The 19717-nt window shown below is 43.5% G+C and overlaps 1 protein-coding gene across 1 annotated transcript in view; it reads left to right on the top strand.

Annotated features, from left to right (window-relative positions):
- The first annotated feature begins 2384 nt into the window (after positions 1 to 2384).
- Positions 2385 to 19717, top strand: part of LOC126456606 (monocarboxylate transporter 12-like) — a 596637-nt gene continuing 579304 nt past the window's right edge. Inside the window, exon 1 of the mRNA XM_050092349.1 lies at positions 2385 to 2504. The gene's annotated coding sequence lies outside the window, so the exon portion shown is untranslated. The remainder of the gene's footprint in view (positions 2505 to 19717) is intronic.

Raw genomic sequence — 19717 nt, 5'->3', positions numbered from 1 at the left:
TGCACATGTGACCACCCGCAGATTTTTGTGATTTTAATTTAGAGCATACGCCCGATTTTCAGACCTTCCCTATTGCGTGCTGATGTCGTACGATGGTTGGATGATCATAGTTCATCACGTCTGGCAGGTCTCGAGTACACTGACATGGATCATTGTGGGTTAATGTGTTTAAACGAACTTCATCAAATCCCGAAGGTCTTTCTCAGCGTGGTCAATATTGCCAAAACGATCCTCCTTAAGACGAGAAATCCATTTTGTTGCCATGTTCCGTCCAGCGCTATTATCTCCATACATGACGCAAATGTTTCTGGCTGCCTCCGCTGTTACCACCCCTCTATTGAACTCAAACAGAGGAATATATCGGAAATGTACCGATTTATCTACCTGGTACTCCAATCATTAACTGCAAACGACAAAACGATCATATGTAAACTCAAATAACAACAGGGAGCTGCATATGAAAAATGACCACAGATAAATAAACCCATAGCAACGGGAATACCAACATGCAAAACCAAAACGCTACGAACTTTTGCAACAACTTAATGCCGGATGATCAAAAAGTCAGTATAAATTTGAAAACTTGATAAACCACGGAATAATGTAGATAGAGAGGTAAAAATTGACACATATACTTGGAATGACATGGGGTTTTATTAGAACCAAGAAAAAAAAACAAAGTTCACAAAATGTCCGACAGATGGCGCTGGACAGCAAAACGTCAGTGACTGCGCATGACAATCGTGTATAAAAGGAGCTGTAATGAGAGAGAGAATCAGATGCACCAGCAGTCGCAGCATGTTGACGTTACCTGAAGAGGCGCTTTTAGTGAAGTTGTATTATCAGAATGGGGAATCTGCTAGTTCAGCGTTACGATCCTATCGCCATAGGAAGGGGATTCTAACGGGTAAAGGTCCGCTGAAAAGTGCAGCTGTCGCGAGAATGATTTCGAAGTTCGAAGCCACGGGTTGTTTAGACGATAGACACCGTAGTGGCCGACCGAGCACAAGGCGTATTGCTGCTGAGACAGTTCAGGAAGGAATGGAGACTGTAGCGGGTTCGTCTATGCACGGGGAAGTCAGCGCTCGTGCAGTCGCACGTCGCACCGGCATTCCATACACTACTGTTTGGATGGCATTTAGGCGTACCCTCCGATGCTATCCGTACAAAATCCATCGGTATCATGAACCGTTACCTGGCGATTTAGTGAAGCGGAGGGCATTTGCGGTGTGGGCATTTCAAAAGATGGCGGAAGATGACGATTGGTTGAGTAACGTGTTGTGGACCGTCGAAGCACATTTCACGCTCCGAGGGTCTGTCAACGCCCACAACTGCAGAATTTGGGCTACCGAAAATCCTATAACTGTCGTGGAAACTCCATTGCACGACGAGAAAGTCACGGTATGGGTTGGATTTACCACATCTACCGTTATCGGGCCTGTTTTCTTCGAGAAAATGCGTGATTCTGGTTTTATAACTGCTACCGTGACGGGTGAGAGGTATGCCGATATGTTACAGAATTGCATCATCCCCAGCCTGGCTGATAAACAGCTGGTGGAACGTACGATGTTTATACAGGATGGCGCACCACCCCATATTGCTACACGAGTGGAAGATCTCTTGCGCGCGTCGTTTGGTGATGATCGTGTGCTCAGCCGCCACTTTCGTCATGGTTGGCCTCCCAGGTCCCCAGACATCAGTCCGTGCGATTATTGGCTTTGGGTTACGTGCAGTCGCAAGTGTGTCGTGATCGACCGACATCTTTAGGGATGCTGAAAGACAACATCCGACGCCAATGCCTCACCATAACTCCGGACATGCTTTACAGTGCTGTTCGCAACATTATTCCTCGACTACAGCTATCGTTGAGGAATGATGGTGGACATATTGTGCATTTCCTGTAAAGAACATCATCTTTGCTATGTCTTACTTTGTTATGCTAGTATTGCTATTCTGATCAGATGAAACGCCATCTGTCGGACATTTTTTGAACTTTTGTATTTTTTTGGTTCTAATAAAACCCCGTGTTATTATAAGCATGTGTGTAAATTTTTACCTCTCTATCTACATTATTCCGTGGTTTATTAAGTTTTAAAATTTATACTGACTTTTTGATCACCCGGTATATTCCAACTGGTTACGTAATGCAGAATGCTATGTAGACAGAGAGACAGTGACTAATTGCAGATGCGGCGACAGCTGACCGCTGTGCATCGGCGTGTTGCAGGCGCGATGACGGGTCCCGCGTCGTGAGGGCCCCCTCGTCGGCGCCGCCATGCTGGTGGGGGCGGCTGAGGGCCCGTCGCCCCCGGACTCGCCGGACTCGCTGGCGGAGCGCGGCTGCCCCTGGCCGCCCCCGCCGCCGCCCCCGCCGCCCCCAGCGATGGCGCACCAGCCGCGGGTGCGCGCCGTCTGCAGCGGCAGCCTGCGCAGCCGGCTCGCCTCCAGCCACAGCCAGGCCACCATTACCAGCCACACTCACTCTGCCGGCAGCTTCCGCAAAGGTCAGTGCCTCGACACGTGCTGCTGTCACCAACTGACTACTGAAACTTCTTATAGAAGAAGTTACTCCGTGATAGTGTCTCTACACATGCGTAGTCCACAATATACTGTACGAGAGACCCTCATAACGGTTTCATTATAACCTCGAGAAAAAAAAGAAAGAAAAGATGAAGCTGTAACCTTGAAACTTGGCGATAGCGTGAGCCCTTCTCTACATATTCCCCCATCAAAGCGACATATTTTTCCAAACGATTGACGATTTGGCGGACTTCTTCACAAAGAAGTCTGCATTTCGGGTGTTCGCGTAATAACTTGCACCACGAGTACCACCTTTGCATTCCTAAATACCTGCCACGACGTAGTTTCTTCATCCGATGAATAAGGAAGAAGTTAGCGTATGCCATACAGTGCATTGTTGAAAACTTGGGTCCATGGTTTTGTGGGGTCTGAGCCACATGTGAAGCCTACCATCTGCTCTTACCAACTGACATCGGGATTCATTTAACCAGCCACGCTGGCCGCTGTGGCCGAGCGGTTGTAGGCGCTTCAGTCAGGAACCGCACTGCTGCTACTTCAGTCAGGAACCGCGCTGCTGCTACGGTCGGTCGCAGGTTCGAATTCTGCCTCGAGCATGGATGTGTGTGATGGTCTTAGGTTAGTTAGGTTTAAGTAGTTCTAAGTCTAGGGGACTGATGACCTCAGATGTTGAGTCCCATAGTGCTTAGAGCCATTTGAATTTGACTAGCCACAGTTTTCCGGTCGTCTAGGGTCCAACCGTTACAGTCACGAGCTAAGGAGAGGCGACGCCGTGTTGTTAGCAAGGCACTTGCGTCGATCGTATGCTGCCATAGCCCATTAGCGCCAAATTTCGCCGCACTGTCCTAATGGATATGTTCATTGTATGTCCCACATTGATTTATTCAGTTATTTAACACAGTATTCCTTGTCTGTTAGCACTGACAATCTACGCACACGCCGCTGCTCTCGTTCGTTAACCGAAGGCCATCGGCCACTGCGTTGTCCGTGGTGAATACCAAAGTATACTCGGCACATTCATGATACTGCTGATCTCGAAAAATTGAATTTCCTAGTGATTTCAGAAATCATAACATTTTATTATGCATTAAATCAACCACTGTTATAATTAATCGGAATGGAGCTCAATTTTTCATAGAGGACCACTCACATGAAGGAAAATATAAAATGTTTGTTGTTATTTTGTCGATGTGCCGTACCCGTAATTTTTACAAGACTCTGTTTCAAAATTATGTGCAATAATACACAATTATTTTTTTCTGTAAATTTTATTAATCCTAAGAGGAGTGTTTTCTTAGTAACTGTTCGCTCATGTGTGGAAAAAACTATTTACAAAAGACAAAAGTTAATTTTAATAGTTGCTGGTTCTAGTATAATGTAGAACTTCATGCTGTAACATATCGTCTATCATATGTGCCAAAAGTAGTCAGCGTGTGTCATGGACTTGAGTGGTGCAGTCTTTGTCTACATGCGAAGTTTTCATTCTTTGTCCTGTGGACGGAATGTGCGCCAAGTAAAAAAAAAAAAAATGGTTCAAATGGCTCTGAGCACTATGGGACTTAACTTCTAAGGTCATCAGTCCCCTAGAACTTAGAACTACTTAAACCTAACCAACCTAAGGACAGCACACACATCCATGCCCGAGGCAGGATTCGAACCTGCGACCGTAGCGGTCGCGCGATTCCGGACTGTAGCGCCTTTAACAGCTTGGCCACCCCGGCCGGCTCGCCAAGTAAAACTTTTTTGTGTTGGAAACTGTTATTTGTACTGAAAATGTATTCGGAATGTTTTACGGACTTGTTCATTGAGTACAGTGATCAGTAGACTCTCTTTAGCGAGCTGCAGAAAGCTAATGCATAAATTTCATTGTTTTATCCTGCCTGGATGAAAAAAAGGATGAATATGTGAAAAGTGTCTTCAATAATGGTCGACAAACCTGGATCTTTACATTATCTCCTACAGAAGAAGTAGTTTGTAGCCACGAATACATTCATGGGGAAGATGAGAAATACAATTTTTGGTTATTCCACCATTCAGTTTAGAATTGTTTTTTAACATTTCTGTTTATCGTACTGTTCAACTACGCATTTACATAGCTATATGACTAGTCGAAAATAACACAATTAATTATCAACAAATGATTTTTCAATGGACATAAGGAGCAGAATTCTAGAACCCTACGCTCTCAATAATTTGTTGAATGTATTCCAACCTATGGCTTCCCATACAGTGTTGACTCAATACAGATCCTTCTAGCACTATGCAAGATACTCTCTGGTGTCTTATAAAATTTCCAGTCACCTTGCCCCTTCTCCTTGTGAGTATTTTCCACACGCCTGACAGAAAAGTGAAGCACCCAGAAGGGAACTAAATGAAACTTCGCAGGTGTTCAACACTGTTTCTGTGAATACTAAATCGAATGAAAATTACAAAGAAGTTGGAATTATGAGCCCACTTTTTCAGTACTTATTCATGCACTGAACTTTTGGGATGGGTGTCATAAGGCGTGCACACTACCCGGATTTCAGAACACTTATTCAATAATCGGGTGCTACTTAACTGCGTACAACAAAACCGTACTAGTCATGCAGAAAAATTAAAGACTTTAAACGTTTTGTAGTACGCTGAAGGTGGGTTAGTGTCCTGAATCCCGGGTCATGTACATGCCTTTATCGAAATACAGGAAATTTATAATTACAACTGCAGTGAATTCTTGTTCTCGGAACAGTCCACATGTACTTACTGTAAGTGGCTGCTGTAACAAATATTTGTTTTTGTACTAGTGCACTGAGCTAGAAATACCGTGTAGATTTCAGTTTGTTTGCTCTACAGTATTTGAACAGAGATTAAAATTAAATGAAAAAAAATTATTGCACATTAAAATACTAATTCTGGCATAAAATTTGTTTTCGTGGCTAAAGATTAAAACTATTTCATTTTTCTTTTCCTGAAAGTTCTGAATTTTTTAAAAATACTTTAAGAGTCCAGGTAGTAAGTTAGTATAAAAGATTCATAAAAGACTTACAAAATTTAATTTCACTCCGACCTACAAAATAACGTGAGTTGTAAGTTCTCAGCTTATCTTCCTTTTTTCTCGGTGCGATTATTTCAGAGTCCGCCGTTAGCGTTTAAATGTCTCTAGACGTGGCGCTGTGCAGCAGAGCTGCGCTCTGAGGACAAATATTGTAGCAGTCGCTCTGTTTCACATCAGAGTTCACAGATCTTGCTCCGCTTCGTATTATCTGTATGGGAAAAAAGAAAATGCTTTAGAATGTCGAAAGTCGCATCCAAATTCTATGGAAATTAATTTGGAAATTGTAAAAGCAGGTCTGTTTTACTTCTGAAGAAGACGCATTGCAATTTTTTGAAAACAGGGCAAGGGGTGAATAAACTTTTAATTCTGCAACTGCTCTGTTATTTTCCAGTTCTACCAAGTGAAAGGCAATACTTTTAATCCCAATTGGGAGTCATCCCTTATCAATTGCAATTGCTTTGGGTATTATCTACGTATACAATTAAGTAAAACGCAGTTTATCTTAGTCAAGAGATATCAACCAAAAAATTTAATTTCATCCATGACCCAATCTCTATTCACCTACGATTTCGTAATTACTCTGACCATAACTGTACCGGTATAGCGTGACCCGCATCTCTCCTTCACAGTTAGTCTTTTTGTTTATGATGGCCAGTGAGTGTACATGTTTTCAAGCACGTGATCTGATGTCATATGTGCTGCCTTCGCCCGGCCCATCTCATTGAGCACTTCTGCCTGTAACGAACAAATTTTCTTTATATTGGTGCTAGGGCTGAACTGTGGCTGACCCAGACTCAAGGTGTAAGAGACTAATTCACAAGTACCTACTTTCTTTCTACCTCTATGTTGTAAGACGACAAATCCTTTTGTTTTAGAATGTCCAAAGGGATTCGCGACTGAGGTTATCGAAGGCAGTTCTCCGCAGGAAAATGTGATATACGGTGTATTCTATCATTATCTTTCTTGATAATAAATCCATTTGTTACTTATTCGTGCCCGGACCGAACAAAGGACTAGATGTTTCTCCATTAGTGTGTTCAGTCATACTTATAATCAGTCGCTTTACAACAACTGTTCCAAATGAGTGTCATTCCATAAAATGCACAGTTGTCTGTAATGAAAAGTGTATACCGTGGATCTTTACAGTTGCAAGTATTATTTTGATCACTTGTCAGTGACATCGCGGTCTCAGCTGATACTTTTGCCACACGCACTTCTAGTCAAAATTACCTCCATAGTGAGAGTTCCCTACATTCTGGAACGCACCACCTCTCCCGATTCTTTCTGGTAAACATTGCGCTATGTTGCTCTCCCTGAAGCACTCCGTGCATCAGCAGCTGCTTGTTGCTGTTACAGACTGTGGCCAACCACTGCGACACAGGTTCTGAACACGAAGTAACCCATCAGTTTTATCATTTTGAGTTTGTTGTTGTTGTGATCTTCAGTCCAGAGACTGGTTTGATGCAGCTCTCAATGCTACTCTATCCTATCCAAGGTTCTTCATCTCCCAGTACCTACTGCAACCTACAACCTTCTGAATCTGTTTAGTGTATTCATCTCTTAGTCTCTGTCTGCGATTTTTACCCTCCACGCTGCCCTCAGATGCTAAAGTGGTGATCCCTTGATGCCTCGGAATATCCCCTACCAACTTATCCCTTCTTCTAGTCAAGTTGTGCCACAAATTTCTCTTCTCTCCAATTCTGTTCAATACCTCCTCATTAGTTATGTGATCTACCCATCTAATCTTCAGCATTCTTCTGTAGCACCACATTTCGAAAGCTTCTATTCTCTTCTTGTCTATACTATTTATCATCCATGTTTCACTTCCATACATGACTACACTAAATACAAATTCTTTCAGAAACAATTTCCTGAGACTTAAATCAAAACTCGATGTTAACAAATTTCTCTTCTTCAGAAACGCTTTCCTTGCCATTACCAGTCTACATTTTATATCCTCTCTACTTCGACCATCATCAGTTATTTTGCTCCCCAAATAGCAAAACTCGTTTACTACTTTAAGCGTCACATTTCCTAATCTAATTCCCGCAGCATCACCCGATTTAATTCGACTACATCCATTATCCTTGTTTTGCTTTTGTTGATGTTCATCTTATATCCTCCTTTCAAGACACTGTCCATTCCGTTCAACTGCTGTTCCAGGTCCTTTGCTGTCTGTGACAGAATTACAATGTCATCGGCGAACCTCAAAGTTTTTTTTTCTTCTCCATGTATTTTAATTTCTACTCCGAATTTTTCTTTTGTTTCCTTTACTGCTTGCCCAATATACAGATTGAATAACATCTGGGATAGGCTGCAATCCTGTCTCACTCCCTTCCCAACCACTGCTTCCCTTTCATGTCCCTCGACTCATAACTGCCATCTGCTTGCTGTACAATTTGTAAATAGCCTTTCGCTCCCTGTATTTTACCGATGCCACCTTCAGAATCTGAAAGAGAGTATCTCCGTCAATATTTCCAATAGCTTTCTCTAAGTCTACAAATGCTAGAAACGTAGGTTTGCCTTTCCTTAATCTGTCTTCTAAGGTAAGTCGTAGGGTCAATATTGCCTCATGTGTTCCAATATTTCTACGGAATCCAAACTGATCTTCCCCGAGGTCGACTTCTACCAGTTTTTCCATTCGTCTGTAAAGAATTCGTGTTAGTATTTTGCAGCCGTGAGTTATTAAACTGATAGTTCGATAATTTTAACATCTATCAACACTTGCTTTCCTTGGGATTGGAATTATTATATTCTTCTTGAAGTCTGAGGGTATTCCGTCTGTCTCATCCATCTTGCTCACCAGATGGTAGAGTTTTGTTAGGCCTGGCTGTCAGTAGTTCTAATGGTATGTTGTCTACTCCCGGGGCCTTGTTTCGACTCAGGTCTTTCAGTGCTCTGTCAAACTCTTCACGCAGTATCATATCTCCTATTTCCTCTTCATATACATTCTCTTCCATTTCTATAATTTTGTTCTCAATAACATCGCCCTAGTATAGTCCCTCTATATACTACTTCCACCTTTCTGCTTTCCGTTCTTTGCTTAGAACTGGGTTTCCATCTGATCTCTTGATATTCATGCAAGTGGTTCTCTTTTCTCCAAAGGTCTCTTTAATTTTTCTGTAGGCGGTATCTATCTTACACCTAGTGATATGCGCCTCTACATCCTTACATTTGTCCTCTAGCCATCCCTGCTTAGCCATTTTGCACTTCCTGTCGATCTCATTTTTGAGACGTTTGTATTCCTTTTTGCCTGCTTTATTTACTGCATTTTTATATTTTCTCCTTTCATCAATTAAATTCAATATCTCTTCTGTTACCCAAGGATTTATATTAGCGCTCGTCTTTTTACCTGCTGGATCCTCTGCTAACTTCACTATTTCGTCTCTCAAAGGTATCCGTTCTTCTTCTACTGCATTTCTCTCTCCCATTCTTGTCAATCGTTCCCTAATGTTCTCCCTGAAGCTCTCTACAACCTCTGGTTCTTTCAGTTTATCCAGGTCCCATCTCGTTAAATTCCCACCTTTTTGCAGTTTCTTCAGTTTTAATCTACAGTTCATAACCAACAGATTGTGGTCAGAGTCCACATCTGCCCCTGGAAATGTCTTACAATTTAAAACTTGGTTCCTGAATCCCTGTCTTACCATTATATAATCTATCTGATACCTTCTAGTATCTCCAGGCTTCTTCCATGTATACAACCTTCTTTCATGATTCTTGAACGAAGTGTTAGCTATGCAAAATTCTACCACGTGGCTTCCTCTTTCATTTCTTCCTCCCAATCCATATTCACCTGCTAAGTTTCCTTCTCACCCTACATTTCATCAATCTCTTCGTCATCTGCGGAGCTAATTGGCATAAAACTTGTACTACTGTGGTAGGCGTGGGCTTCGTATCTATCTTGGCCACAATAATGCGTGCACTAAGCTGTTCGTAGTAGCTTACCCGCATTCCTATTTTCCTATTCATTATTAAACCTACTCCTGCTTTACCCCTATTTGATTTTGTCTTTATAACCCTGTTTTCAAGTGTCCAGAAGTCTTGTTCCTCCCGCCACCAAACTTCAGTAATTCCCGCTATATCTAACTTTAACCTATCCATTTCCATTTTTAAATTTTCTAACCTACCTGCCCGATTAAGGGACCTGACATTCCAGGCTCCGATCCGTTGCCAGTTTTCTTTCTCCTGATAACGACATCCTCCTGAGTAGTCCCCGCCCGGAGATCCGAATGGGGGACTATTTACCTCCGGAATATTTTAACCAAGAGGAGGCCATCATCATTTAACCATACAGTAAAGCTGCATGCCCTCGGGAAAAATTTGGGCTTTAGTTTCCACCTGCTTTTAGCCGTTTGCAGTACCAGCACAGCAAGGCCGTTTTGGTTAGTGTCACAATGCCAGATCAGTCATTCATCCAGACTGTTGCCCCTGCAACTACTGAAAAGGCTGCTGCCCCTCTTCAGGAAGCACACGTTTGTCTTGCCTCTCAACAGATACCCCTCCATTGTGGTTGCACCTACGGTATGGCTATCTGTGTCGCTGAGGCACGCAAGCCTCCCCACCAACGGCAAGGTTCATGGTTCATGGGGAGTGTTAAGGTCGGTAAACAACGGACAGATGTTTTTCAGCATCTCTGATCCCCGTCTTCTCACGAAGTAACGTAGAGCTGACAAGTGCACATAGAGATGCTCTTCGGTTTACACAATGTAGAGGGTATGGGTGTGCTCTGGTGGAAGACAGTGAGCTGGGGTGAGTTAAAAGCTGTTCAGTGACAGTAGAATCCCTTGGCATGCAATGTAATGTGGGTAGAGAAGTGTACAAATTCTCCTCCCAGTTGCCTGCCCCTATCTCCACTGCAACCATTAAAGCAACTCAACCTGCCCTAACGAAAACACAAAAGTACGTGTGTACTGAAGTACAGTGGCTAAAGCAGACAAATTTGGGTTTCCGCTGTAGAAGTCCGCAAACAGGTCGTTTCGCCCGCTCATATTCACTCTAGCCCACCGCGCTCTGGCGTGGCTTGCCCGAGTACGAACGCTCGAAGCGGGCAGGCTGTGGCCGAACTAGGCGGCATGGACAGAACAAGCCAGAGGCCGCCGGGTCTGGCGCGCTCGCTGCTCCGCTCTTGTGACCGTTTTAGTAGCGTCTCTGTGTGTCTGGAGGTTGGTGTCGCTCCTGACGAAGTCCCACCAGCTACTGGACTTACACTCATTTCACTTTATTATTCTGCAGACGTATATTCCCGAATGGTAGTGGGTGAAGCGACACCGTTATGTTCCGTAAGAGGAAATGGTGTCCTTTATGCAAAAAAGGAAATTTGGAAACATTTTGGAGTTTCACAGGAAGACTATGTAACTATCAACTTATGTTGGTCTCCTAGTGAAAAATGATGTTTCTGTTTTTTGTAACACCATCCGTTTCATTGATTCAAATGTACGTATGTGAACATGAACACGTAACAAATTAGAAACCTAACAGAACAAAATTGTCACCAAATTATTCCCTGTTGGCGCCTTTACAATGAGTCGATCCGTTTCGTATCAAGTTTGCTTCTCCCCTCACAAAATACGCTGAAATTTCTTTCACTATACACATTTGAGGCTGGAACACAGAACATTCATCTCGCTGAATTTGATAGTTTGGAAAAGAGCCTACTTTTACGCTTTCACCTCTAAAACAGATATTTGTCGTCATGACTATCCATATGGTTTAAATAAAAGTCAAGTTCTTAGGGAGAGTGAGTGTGAGGTGGCCTGAAGTCTAGTCACTCAAAAACCAAGGACTTCATTTTTTTGGCTGCCGAGAGCGGTAGACATTCTCTCAACAGTCACAACAAGAATATTTACAGATATAACAAAAACAGAGTAAGCTATCACTGCGACGTTGTAATTTTGTTTCACCTTATCAGAAACTGATATTTCATCACTCATTTGACCCACAGCATTTAACGTCTTACCTCTAACAGAAGCAGACATCACTTCCATAATCGGAAGGGCGGTCACAGAATTGTTACTATTCTGTGCAACGTCGGAATTTCGACATTCTCATCTGCAAGACGGAGACAGCGATGTTTCAGCACTCGTAGTATATGTAGTTAACATACGACAATACGACCTCTGTACTATACTCCAAAATACCTATGACACTCAAACCATCGTTTTGTAATTAAGCGCAATTTTCATCTGCTGAACACGCAGCGTGTCTACAGTAATTTCTATGTCTTCGGGCCCTGTATTACAATGAGTTTTCAGTTTGTGTACCCATAAAGAAACAAACTGAATTGTTTGGATACTTCCCGCCTTCCAACATTCCTATTGCATCTTTGAATGGGTCTAAAATGTCACGAGGTCTTTTGCAATGTTGTTGTAAACAGTCAGTTTTTTTAGAGATTCCTCTCTCCCAAAGCAGTTCTATGATTTTGTCGTACTGCCTTTCTACACGGTGTAGCATTCTAAAGTCTCCGTTCGTTATTTCAAGCTTGTCTGCACCGAATTCATGCCACCAGTTCTCTTCATAAAACGAATACTATCTTTACTGCTAAGTCGTGGAATAAATCACTCCAAGCCCATTTATCAAATAAACTTCATCCATCACGTGTTTCAGGACTGTGTTCAAAACATGTGTAGTGCATGCATAATTCTGAAAGGACTGCAGTGGCCTTCCTACATTAGTGTCATCGTCAGTGGCAAATGAAATATTGGGGAATAACTCCTAACAATTTGAGTAATGTTTCCTCGATTTAGCTCTTAATAAATTTCCCATATTTTTTCTACTCAGGAAAGTGAGTTGCCACCAATACCATATTTCGCAGTGCCTAATCTTCATAAGCATAGTGTGCAGTGCTAGATAGGCGACACATTTTCCGACATCTTTAGGTCCATATATCCGCTGTACATCCACACGCATTCTCACCTATGGCCTGCATAATGCTAGAAGCCATACTAGCTCGTACTAAGTCGTCTTGCCTTTCAGTGTTTCGTGCTACCATCATAGGATGAGGCAAAATGCTGGAAACGTCTACGCGTCCCAAGTCTAAACCTACATTTACAAGCTCTTATAAAGCGCGAAATGCTTCACCTAATGTTAATGTAAATGGTCGAAGGAGACTGGCATACATTTCTACGCACCTTTACGATTACTGTAGCTTTCACTGAAATTACTAACGCCTCTGAAAATGCGCTCTGTCCTGTTCTGCAGATATATGCCTTCAGATGTAAGTTCTTATCAGTCGCTAACGAAAATTCTCCCAAACATTGACACAACCACCGCCTTTCCCACTCAGTAAATATTATTTCGAATCACGTTTCGCTTTCACGCGCTCCTTCATATCGCGTTAATGCGCCGTGGTCCTACAGCGGACGAGTGAGTGACGTCACACTACTCGGATAGTCCGCCACACTTCGTGAACTCTCGGCTTCGTGCAACACCCACCCACTAAAGGTCTTAACTTTGTCATGCGCTATCGAAAACTTGTATGCATTTAAAAATGCAGTCCATAATTATTAAATTTGAAATAGTTACCTGCTCCCCGCAGTAGACGGCTGCTGGTACTCGTAACACCTGCAATCTCACATGCTGCGACGTAAGCGCCACGGCCTGTCTCTCTCGTGAGCATCGTAGACCTCTATTCCGCAAGCCTGACAAGCTTCACGGCAGTCGTTTAGTCTGCTGAAGCTGATAACAGGTTCCGCTATGAATTCAACGCGACGATCCCAGATATATGTTTGCGTAGTTAGTTTCAAAATGGTTCAAATGGCTCTGAGCACTATGTGACTTAACTTCTTAGGTCATCAGTCCCCTAGAACTTAGAACTAGTTAAACCTAACTAACCTAAGGACATCACACACATCCATGCCCGAGGCAGGATTCGAACCTGCGACCGTCGCGGTCGCGCGGTTCCAGACTGTAGCGCCTAGAACCGCCCGGCCACCTAGTTAGTTTCACTGAGGCTCAGTTATCATAACGGTGGCAGTAGCAAAATGAACAAACCAAATTCAAAGCAGATGGAGGGAAAATGAAGAATTGAGGAATATATACCAGTCACGAAACATAGTACAAGTTCAGCAGGGCAAAACTTGTCGTGTGTTTATAAGGCGTCTTCAAATAAACCGTTAGATCTTCCGCAACGCAAATTCTGTAAAAAGTTACTAAACATTTATTCGGGAACCCCGAGCATGTTACGATATATTTGAAAATTTGAGCAGCAGTTTCCTCATTCCATAATATTTTGAATGAGCGTAAACACTTAGTGTTGACAAGTGTATGGAAATGTGTGCTAAGGACGTAGGCCATTTGGCTGTACACAGGCTTTTTAAATTTAGGGAAAACATTGATTGAAATAGGAAAAAAATATTGTTCAGTGGACATTAAAAATCAATTTGTGGTGGGATGCAACGTAGGGCGAATAAAGCTTAGTATGAAAGAAAAGCTTCTTCTTTCAGACCTGTACTTTTTAGATTAACGTAATTTGAAAAATGCACTTCGTGTTTGCTAAAATGCATTTGGGGACGTTGGAATGAATTCAGCGAGCCCACAATACAAATCCTGGAAAAAGTAATTAAGATTGGTATAGCATGGATCATATTTTGCTGGGAAACAGTAAGGTTAGGGAAAGTAGATTTTCAAAACCTTATTTCCCCGACAAAAAAAAAAATATGTATCAGAGGTGAACTGATGACGGTCGAATTGAGGACAGTCAGTGCTAGCCGAAGGAGGGTGAAGGTGCAGCGAAAACCGGTCATACCGAAATAAATAAATAATTAAGCCCGAAATACGCTGAAATGGATAAAAATAAATGGTTGAAATGGCTCTGAGCACTATGGGACTTAACTTCTAAGGCCATCAGTCCCCTAGAACTTAGAACTACTTAAACCTAACTAACCTAAGTACATCACACACATCCATGCCCGAGGCAGGATTCGAACCTGCGACCGTAGCGGTCGCGCGGTTCAAGACTGTAGCGCCTAGAACCGCTCGGCCACCTCGGCCGGCGGAGAAATAAAATCGACCATTTCTGACCAAACGGTGGCCCAAAATGAATATACAAAGTGTTTCACAATTCATTTTACACACTTCTAAAGGGTCTAGATGGTACTTAGGAGATCAAGTTTTACACAGGAACCCATGTCCGGAAACGTCATCCAACGTCGCTATAGAGCGTCGAAGTTATAGGCGCTGGCGCCCGTAAATGTGTGTTTATACAGAATGACTCCGTCATGATGTTACAAACCTTCTAGGGTGATGGAGAAGGGTAGACTTATCAATTTGAGGCAAGAGCCCCTGTACAAAAACAAACCAGGGGAAAGTTATAAGTGAAAACCGTTCTGATACCTCTGACAGTGGAATACATTTACCAGTGCTGTTGCTGCTAAGACTGTAAGATAGTCAACTTTCAGAGGTGGTACTATGGACAAAACCAAGGAAAAAAATCTGGTAAACATGAGCTCTAAAATGGATACTTTATGATCTATGAGCACTTGTTCAATAGAGGTGACGTGTTACACACTAGCTAAGATGAACAAATTCTCGTAGTGCCTCAGGTATGCATTTTGGGGCGGTGATTACAAAATATTTTTTCTTGTTTTGGTGCATACTACCACCTCTGAAATCTGAATACCCTACATTCTTAGCAACAACAGTACCGATACATGAATTCCACTGTCAGAGTCCCAGCACGTTTGCGCTTGTAACTTTCGACTCTTTCACTTGCGAATTAGGGACCCTTACCTCTTTGTGATACATTGATCTGTCCCCATCGTTCTTGAAAGTTTGTAACATCATCAGAGAATCACCCTGCGTATAAATCGCCTACGCCTATGGGTTTCACGCCATGTAGCGTCGTTGGATGACGTTTTCTGATATGGGTTCATAATATAAAACTTGATCTACTAAGTCCCGTCTACAACATCTAGAAATATGTAACATGAACTGTGGAACACCCTGTATGATTGATTGTTGTCTTGTGATACTCAGGTATTTCATTAAATTTCGAACCCTACACATAACACCATAATGAAAGCGTACGGGAAGAACTGCTACGCAGCGTACCACAGGGGAAAGACGGGCAGGAAAGCAAGACTATTTCATCCCGACTGGGTTGGGCATAGCCAGGCTTTTGATGCTGGTAAAGCAGCCTGCCCGTTCTGCTGATAACGTGCGGCAGGTTGCCTGCCGCGCTAACAGGCAGTATGGACAGATTAAAAGGGGAATGTGCATACCTCCAGGTGGGCATCGACCTACAGACCTCGGCAGCGAAACGTTGCCGTGAAGACGCCTGCAGCTGCTACGCCCAGCCCAACCCAGGCGCGGCGCGACCTTGCGCGGTAAACATTCTCGGCCGTGCTACGTCAGGAGCTGATGCGGCCGACTAGCTCTGCTGGCAGCCTGTGCCAACCGTGGCGAGTGACGGCAGCGTAGAAGTCCGGGGACCGAACCCCGGTCCGTCGCCTGGCTGGCGGTGTCTTCCGCTGACGGAGGACCGTAGCACGGCGGCTGGGAGGGCCTCAGTTCGACCTACTGCCCATCATTGCTGCTGGTGAACCCTCTGGCAGGCCACAGTGTCGGGAGGAACTGACCGGCAGGGGGGCTGTGGCGCCCAGCAGGTGCCAGGGCGCAATGCTGCGCCAGCGTGTTGCGGCAAGTGCCCCTGTTAAGGCACCGAGTCCACTTGCCTTGTCCCGGGATGTTACAGTAGACACACTGGGCAGACTGTCCAAAAGGAAAGCAGTGATTATCTTGTAAGGAAACCGTTGTATTGTATTTCAGCCTCGGCTCATACAAATGATTTCATTACCGCTTTCGACTTCTTAGCAAGACATCATCAATTGATATGTTTAAAGAACTGCGAAAAACGGGGATAGTAAAATACTACGAAACCAAATTATAAATAAAATATCTTCTATACACAACTACGTCCTTCTGTTTACTTAAGTCAACAGTCCCGAAATACAGGGTGCCCCACATAAAACGGTGCTCCTCACGACTGAGATTCAAGTAACAATGAACTAACTAAAGAAGGAATAGATAATATTAACGTCGAAAAACCACGTGTAGTTACCTGATTAGAAGGGATGCTGTAGATAGTGTCGGAAGTTCCATGCGGCTTTTCGCGGATGATGCTGTAGTATACAGAGAAGTTGCAGCATTAGAAAATTGTAGCGAAATGCAGGAAGATCTGCAGCGGATAGGCACTTGGTGCAGGGAGTGGCAACTGTCCCTTAACATAGACAAATGTAATGTATTGCGAATACATAGAAAGAAGGATCCTTTATTGTATGATTATATGATAGCGGAACAAACACTGGTAGCAGTTACTTCTGTAAAATATCTGGGAGTATGCGTGCGGAACGATTTGAAGTGGAATGATCATATAAAATTAATTGTTGGTAAGGCGGGTACCAGGTTGAGATTCATTGGGAGAGTGCTTAGAAAATGTAGTCCATCAACAAAGGAGGTGGCTTACAAAACTCTCGTTCGACCTATACTTGAGTATTGCTCATCAGTGTGGGATCCGTACCAGATCGGTTTGACGGAGGAGATAGAGAAGATCCAAAGAAGAGCGGCGCTTTTCGTCACAGGGTTATTTGGTAACCGTGATAGTGTTACGGAGATGTTTAATAAACTCAAGTGGCAGACTCTGCAAGAGAGGCGCTCTGCATCGCGGTGTAGATTGCTCGCCAGGTTTCGAGAGGGTGCGTTTCTGGATGAGGTATCGAATATATTGCTTCCCCCTACTTATACCTCCCGAGGAGATCACGAATGTAAAATTAGAGAGATTAGAGCGCGCACGGAGGCTTTCAGACAGTCGTTTTTCCCGCGGACCATACGCGACTGGAACAGGAAAGGGAGGTAACGGCAGTGGCACGTAAAATGCCCTCCGCCACACACCTTTGGGTGGCTTGCGGAGTATAAATGTAGATGTAGATGTAGATGAAGTGGTGGCCATGGGCATCCAGGCATTTCTCTCGTAGTTTTCCGTTCAAGATCGTATATTGTGCCAAAATTGTCAGTATGCGCTTTGCTTTTTAGTATGCCCCATAAATGAAATCCACACAATGTTAAGTCCAGGGACCTTGGGGGCCAGAGTCCTCTTCTGACAAGTCTGTTTTCGGGGAAAACTGGTGATTTTGTCCGTACTTTGGTTGGATGTGTGAGAGGTTGCTCCATCTCGTTGTAATACTGAATGCCACTTCTCTACATCTGTTAATTGTGCATAGAAACAATCAAAGGTCTCAACATATCACGGACTGCATAAGGTGTAACTGAAAAGTATGGGCCAATAATCCGTATGTCGGACAACGCACACAAGACATCTACCTTATCTGAGTGGAGATGTTTTTCGTGCAGAATATGTGTATAGTCCTCCGACCAGTATCTGCAATTTTGGGAGTTTACATAGCCTGACAAATGAAACCAGCCGTCATCTGACGTGAAGGAAAGCAAGGGCTCCAAGTAACCGTTAACTGTTAATGTTAACTGCCAGTTACAATAATGATCTCTTTTTTCATGGTCTTCAAATTTCAGCTCTTGCACCACACTCACCCGATAGGCTTTTAATTTCATATTTTCTAGTATGCAATGACACGATGTGCGAGATACGAGACACACCAGCCTGCCGCGATAACCTCTTCACCGATTTCGGGAATTTCCCGTAATGTCCATGGGAATTCTGCCTATAATTTCAGGGGTCCTCACTGCTGGTCACCTAATGGTCGGCATGTTCTGAACGGATCCTACAGCCCTCCATTTCTTGTACAGATCATGAATAGCGCCGGTCCTGGGGAGTTTCCTATTAGGATTCTTCTCCTGAAACATTTCTTTACATACTTTGATGGAGCCACTTTTTATTTAACACTCTATAATACCAGTTCGCTGTTCTACTGGAAACTGCTCTATTTCCGTAATAACTCTATAATACGCGCTTCAGACAACTGGCGCACAAACACACGCAGCTGCACTCAACTTTTGCTGCAAAATGCAGTGTAGCCAACTTTCAAGACAGTGTTGTCGCTTGACAACTAATTCGATTAGATATGATTAACCGGTACTTGAGGCGTAATGGTTTTGTGTTGGACGCTGGGTTATTTTCCACCTGATCTGTTATTACTGCATCTATTCATCACGATCGCGATGCCATCCCCAAGTGATAGCTGACTATTCCACGTTTTTATACAAGTAAAGAAGACGTCTGTTTTATTATTCGCATGAAATATGTAAACACCACTGACAGGAGGACAGTGTCCTCTTGAAAGGAACGATACTCATTGACGCTCTACGTAGTGAGCCATCTCTTGAGAATGGCGACATGGAGCCAAATCACGATTCTGATGAATAAATACATTTAATAAGAGTCCAGGAGGGAAATATTGTCGTTTCTAAAGTATACCTACTGCAATAGATTACTTGCTTACATACGATAGTGGTAACACGTCAGCTCTACAGCCCAGGAGAGGTTGTAAATGAGTTCCTTGTAGACTGGGAAGCAAGCGCCCTGTTCACTATACCGACGCTGCCATGAGTCGTAAAGACGTGCGTTTGATCTGCTATGACAGACTCTCCCGCCCGCCACGCATCCACGAATTAATAAATTACTTGGTCGCACCTGATGACGGAGCTCTAAGCTGTCAAAAGTCATCGTGAAATAAAATGATATACAGAGTGTCCACAATGAGACTCCAACATTTGAACTCATAAAATCTGTGAGGAAACACAATTTATTGACGAACAAATGCAGGGAAATCATACAGCAGCTCATCAAGTTTTCATACACAGGTGGACGGTTCAGTACACTTGAACATGGGCGCCACGGGTAGCGCGAAGGAAATCAAGTCTATAATCGGTTTCGTGCCATGTGTTGCGGAGCATCTGTTCTGTGACAGAGTTGATGACAATTCTTATGCGCTGTTTCAAATCTTGCAGGTCCTTTACTGGTGTAGTGTATACCCGGTCTTTCACATAACCTCACTTGAAAAAATCGGGGGGGGGGGGGGTTATGTCGGACGAACGTGGCGGCCAAGGAATTGGACCTCCACGGAAAATCTATCGTTGCGGGAATGTGTCATTTAAAAATTCTCGGACATCAGGGCTGCAATGGGGTGGTGCACCGTCCTGTTGAAACATCACATTTGGCTGCAGGTCTGTTATCTG

Source organism: Schistocerca serialis, chromosome 2, assembly GCF_023864345.2.
Source record: "Schistocerca serialis cubense isolate TAMUIC-IGC-003099 chromosome 2, iqSchSeri2.2, whole genome shotgun sequence".
NCBI classification, from domain to species: domain Eukaryota; kingdom Metazoa; phylum Arthropoda; class Insecta; order Orthoptera; family Acrididae; genus Schistocerca; species Schistocerca serialis.
The sequence above is the reverse complement of the archived record's forward strand: the minus strand, read 5'-3'. Positions and strand labels throughout refer to the sequence as shown.